This window comes from Myotis brandtii, unplaced genomic scaffold, assembly GCF_000412655.1.
Source record: "Myotis brandtii unplaced genomic scaffold, ASM41265v1 scaffold181, whole genome shotgun sequence".
NCBI lineage: Eukaryota > Metazoa > Chordata > Mammalia > Chiroptera > Vespertilionidae > Myotis > Myotis brandtii.
This window is the reverse complement of record NW_005356712.1, coordinates 441,379-446,812: the sequence shown is the minus strand read 5'-3', so window position 1 is coordinate 446,812 and position 5,434 is coordinate 441,379. Positions and strand designations below refer to the sequence as shown.

The following is a 5,434-nucleotide window of genomic DNA, read 5'->3' as shown; positions in this document are numbered from 1 at the left end:
GGGAGATGTGGGAGGGAGAGAAAGCACAAGGCTGGCTCGCTGTGCCCGGCACATAGTGGGTGCTCAGTGGGTGCTCTGTGGCCTAGCTGAGCGACTGAGCACAGCATTTGAGACGGGGAGTCTTTGGAGCTCCTTGGCCTGTTCCTGGAGGGAGCTCACATGAAATGGACAGGTTCCCCCATTTGATGCTGGGAAAGACACTCAGGTTCCTCCCAGTCCTGGGCACCCAGGGAACAGCTCCGCGTCTTGTCACACAGGATCTGGGAGCCAAGAGAACCTTTCATGCCCGCCGGCCCTCTGGAATGCTCTGCATCGCTAATTTGGAGAGGAATTTCCTGTTAAAGATTAATTCAGATCTCTTGAGATACCCGCTCTGAACTCTGGGTACAAGGTTCTGCCTGGCTGTGTTCGTGGTCATGACGGTGAGAGCGAGCATTTATTGAGCACTTACTATGTGTCAGGCGCTGAGCCAAATATCCTTAGCACTTCTGGATACAAACTATGATCATACCCATTTTTGAGAGGGAGGAACTGAGGTCTGAGCAGTGACGTTGCTTGCTCAGGTTCTCTTAGCTGGGAAGGGGCAGAGCTGGGATCAGAACTCCATTCATCTAATTTCAAAATCCATGCCCTCCGTCTCCAAGGTGGCTTGTCCCCTTTGTCTGGGTCCGCAGTTGTTGAGAAGATGTAGTATAGAGACAAGAACCTGAACTGCCCAGACAGACGTGGGCTCAACCCCTGGGCCTGCTCCGCCCTCACCAGGGGAGCTCAGGCAAGTCACCTGACCTCTCTGAGCCTCAGTTTCCTCATCTGTCAAATGGACTCTCAGTGCCCACTTTGCAAGGACAGTCAAGGCACACAATGGGGCTGTAACACACCATCTCCTTCCTCACCCTGCCCCTGACTGTTCCAGGATGCCCCCCTGGGAGCCCCTGGGAGCCAGGCAGGTGGGTGGGAGGTAGCAGGGGCAAATCTAGACTTGTGCTTAGACAAAGGACGGTATCTTTCACCCGTGAAATATTTACGAGCGTCAACTACGTGCCAAAGCTGTCTTTCCTACTTTCCTGATTTAATGCTTAAAAACTAGGGCTGGAGCCCGGCTACCTGGTTCAGACCCAGCTCTCAGTAAATTCCCTCTCTCCTGGCCTCTGTTTCCTCATCTGTAAAATGGGGATGACGGTAGTGCCTGCTTTGTCCTCAACACACCAGTGACTGTTTAATTTATAACCAATGTCTAGTGCCCGATGTTAACTTCGGTGGTGTCATAGCCTCGCCTCCCCTGGAGGTGGCGGGGGGCAGGAAGGCGGACTCCCATTTTACCGCTGAGAAAACAGACTCAGAGAGAAGCAGTTTGCCCAGGATGCCCTGCTGGCTCCTGGCAGAGCTGGAATGGAAGCCAGAGCCGAGTGACTGGTCCCCTTGGGTCCCTGAAAGCCCAGTGACTGGCTTAGCGTCCTTCCTGGAAAGCCACCTCGGACTCACCCCCTCGGAGTCTGTCCCACCTCGGGCCACATCTCAGCTCTGCCCCTCACTGCTGTGTGACCTCTGTTTCTTGGGCTGCCACCTGGGGTTTGCTGGAAGTCAGAGCTTTGCCAATGTGCGGGGTATTCGGGGTATGCCAGCTGCCACTCCTGCCCCGCCCGGGGCACCCCCTGCCTTCGGTGTCATTGGGTCCCGTGAGCTGGCACCCTGACTGGTGGGCACAAGGACAGGAGGCCAGACCCCTATTGCCACTGTGACTCCAACTTCCTGCCTGAGCCCTTCCTGATCACCGGCTTCTCCGTTCTGCCCCGAGCCCTGGCCGCTGCTGGCTGTGTGACTCTGAGGAAGTCACCCACCTCTCTGAGCAGGTTTCCTCATGGGTGAGGGCGGATCACAAAGCGCATGCTGGGGGCATAGGAGGCCCTCACAGGTCTGCCCCAGATGAGCTCAGGGGACAGGAAAAGCCACAGAAGGAGGTGGGGCAAGAAGAGGGGGTGACAGGCGGGCCATTGACCAAATGGGAATGCCCTTCTTTTTCTTCGGTCATGAGTAACGTCCGCCCTGCCGCCCGCCCGGCCGCCCGCCCTGCCAGCCCGCACACAAAGGGCTGCTCAGTCTCACCAGGCGCCTGTTTTTCCTGAGGGTGGAGTGGCCTGGGCTACACCCGGCTGTCCAGGAGGTGCTGACCGCTCCTGGGACAGCTCCTCGTGTGTGTGTGTGTGTGTGTGTGTGTGTGTGTGTGTGTGGGTGTGTGTGTGTGTGTGTGTGTGTGTGTGTGTGTGTGGGGTGTGTGTGTGTGTGTGTGTGTGGTGTGTGTGTGCGCTCACACTTCCAGCATACACCCCCGATGGGCCGCGTGGACTCAGGAGACCCCAGCGGGCACGGGGCCAAGGGGCCTCGGATGGGGACCGTGGCTGGCTCGCTCTATCTTCCCTTGGCACGGAGGGGAGGCGTGGAATACATAGACAGAGTGGATGAATGAGCGAAGGGAGGAGGGAGGGAGTGGACGGACAGATCAACAAGGCGGGGGTCAGGAAAGCCGCCCGCTCACACTCGGGCCCTGGCTCCGAGACTGAGTGAGCGTGGCGTGTCCTGGCCTCTCTGAGCCTCAGTTTCCTCGTCGGCAAAAATGGACTCATGATAGCCTTCGCCCTCAGAGGGCATTGGGTTCATGTGGGCACTCGGTAAGGGATCTGTGAGGGGGGTTGGCTGGATAGTCGGGTCCAGGTTCAGCTTGGAGGTCGTCTGCCCCGGGGAGAAAGACTTTGTCTTTGATTCCCTTCATTTGCTCACTCGTGGAGTCGCTGATTTGGTCCCTTGGCGAGCGCACCTGAGCAGCGGCTGTGTGCGGCCCTGTTCCGGGCACTGGGGACTCGGTGGTGACCAGAGCAGGAGAGGGCCCTGCCCTCCTGGAGCTTGGGTCCGAGTTCCCATCATCCCACGGGCAGTCCTTTGGGGCGACATCCACCAGTGACGCAGTGACCCAGCGACCCAGCGTGGGTGCTGCAGAGGGTGAAGCGCTCCGCCTGGGGTCGCACCGCTGCTCGGCGGCAGAGCCAGGATTCCAACCCCAAGTCTGTCTGATGCGTTATCAGCTCCTCACCGCTGTCCTGCGAGTCCCAAGGGGGGTGGCACTTGGCCGGGCGGCCCGGAGAGAGGTCTTCATAGGCCCCGAAGCGCTGAACTCAAATGGCTTATTTATTTAATTCTTAGCTCTTTTTAAAAATATATTATTTACTAGAGAGAGAGAGAGAGACAGAGAGGGGAGTGGGGGGTTGGAGAGAGAGACATTGACTTGTTGCATTCTTTGGCTGCTTCTTGTATGTGCCCTGACGGGGAATTGAACCCACAACCTATCAGGGTGGCACTCTAGCCAACTAAGCTACCCAGCCAGGACTCAAATGTGTTTAAAGCAGATGGTTGGACTCCAGGCACATTTCCTTCCTGCTGAGTTGTGACCTCAGCTGGGTCTCTTGGTCTCTCCAAGCCTCAGTGTGTTCATCTGTGAAACGGGGTAACAGTGATGCCGACATCAGATGGCATACCTGGACAAATGTCAGCCGCAACCTCCATTCTCCTGGGACTTCATTTGTCAGCTGGGAATGAAGGCGAGAATATCTAACTTCCCGAGTTATTATTTGGGTCAAAGCGGATGGAGGTGCTGTGTGAATGCACGAATGCGGCAGGCGCTGCGGAGGGCGGGCCTCGGGCTCTGGCCTCAGCCCTAGTTCCCGCTGTCAGCCAGCCTGCTGTTGGCACAGGCTGGTGGTGCGGCGGGCGGGGCGGAGGGAGCACCGCACACCGGTTTTCTGTTGCCTCCGGCTCCCTTCCCCAGCCCCACCCGACCGGTTCCTTCTGAGTGTCTGCCCTCCTCTAGGCTCTGCAGGTGTGGTAGGTGGAGGGTGTATGTATGTTGGGGTGGGCGTCCTCTCCCCTGGCCTCAGTCTCCCAGGTGGGAAATGGGCCAGCGCCTGTCCTGATAGCTTCCCAGAGGCGCGAGAGATGGAAATGAGGAGGTGAGAAAACCCAGCAGAGTCACGAGCCCGCCTTGGGGCCAGGAAGTCTGGGTCCCAGCGCCTGCTCTGTCCTGCCTGCTCTGGGCTTGTCTTCCCAGCTGTACATGGAAGGAACGTTAACAGCAATAAGAACGCAGCTGCGTGTGCTGAGCCCTCACTGTGTCCCAGGCTCTGTCCTAAACTCCCCAGTGATCACATTTACTGCCCACAGCAGCCCGTGGTGTAGGAGCTGTCCTGGCAGTTTTTTAATGTAAAGCACAGATCTGCAGTCCAGCAAATAATTACAAAGCAAATACGGACTCAGCAGTGTTCCCCCATTTTACAGATGAGGAAACTGAGGCCCAGAGAGGAGATGTGACTTACTCAAGGCCACCTGCCGGTGAGTGGCAGGTGGGGAACAGACCAGGTGGTCTCATGGTTCCTGAGGCCACACGGTCCTGTCCGGGGGAGGGAGGGTGGTCTCCGTGACTGTCCTCCCTCCAGGAGAGGGGCTGGGCCAGGGGGAGGGGCGTGGCGGCTCCGAGACCACGCTCCTCCTGGGCTGGAGCTGGCAGCATCGCGCTCTGAGCAGGACTGAGTCTGAGGACGGGCTCCTGGGCTGCGCTCTGACCGGAGGGGGAGGCCGGGACAGAGCGGACGCCTCCGAGGAAGGGCAGCATGTCCTTGAGCCCCTGCGGTGTGCCACGCCCTGTATGTCACCGAGGAAACAGGCTCCGGGAGGGGAAGCCATTGTCCAAGATCGTGGAGCTAGCGGCTGACCGAGGGGCCATTCACGTACCAGTAAGAACAACGTGTTCTCCGCAGTGCGCCGTGCAGGGGTTTTAGTGCGCGCAGAGCTGTGCCGACCGCACACTGTGTGGCTCCAGAACTTTTCGTTGCCCCAGAGGGAACCCGTACCCATTAGCTGTCACCGCCCCACCCCCAGCCCGGCAGCCAGGCTGTGCTGTCTGACTCCGGACTTGCCTGCGCTGGCCGTTCCCCGTAAGTGCAGTCCTGTCACTGGTGTGTGCCCTTAAACCACTGCGCCACACTGCCTCCCACTGCTCCCCCTCGCTGGGGCCTAGGACGGGCGGGTGCCCAGGAGAGCTGGGGGCGGGGGTGGATTTTGTGAGCACAGTTGGGATCCCTCCAGCGCGGGCCTGCAGAGCGACCGAATGTTTGCGGTGGTCACACCGACATGGCCCTCTGTGGGCCCGGTGAGTCACCCCACGCTGCCCAGCTTGGTGGTGTGAGCTCGAGGGGCACCCTCCCGGGGGGGGGGACCTGACAGGACACTGGGGCTCTGTCTACCCTGGACAGGCGGCCACTGTGCAGCAAGCAGGAAGCGGGCTGGGCCCTGCTGGGTAAATACAGGCGGCGGGAAGGTGCCCAGCGTGGCGGGGTGCCCCCCCTGCCCCCCTGCTGCCGCCACCCGGCAGCCTGGCAAGCAGAAGGTT

The 5,434-nt window shown here is 59.5% G+C and overlaps 1 protein-coding gene across 1 annotated transcript in view; it reads left to right on the top strand.

Annotated features, from left to right (window-relative positions):
• Window positions 1–278: 278 nt before the first annotated feature.
• TRPV4 (transient receptor potential cation channel, subfamily V, member 4) overlaps window positions 279–5,434 on the top strand; it is a 36,564-nt gene continuing 31,408 nt past the window's right edge. Inside the window, exon 1 of the mRNA XM_014537663.1 lies at window positions 279–422. The gene's annotated coding sequence lies outside the window, so the exon portion shown is untranslated. The remainder of the gene's footprint in view (window positions 423–5,434) is intronic.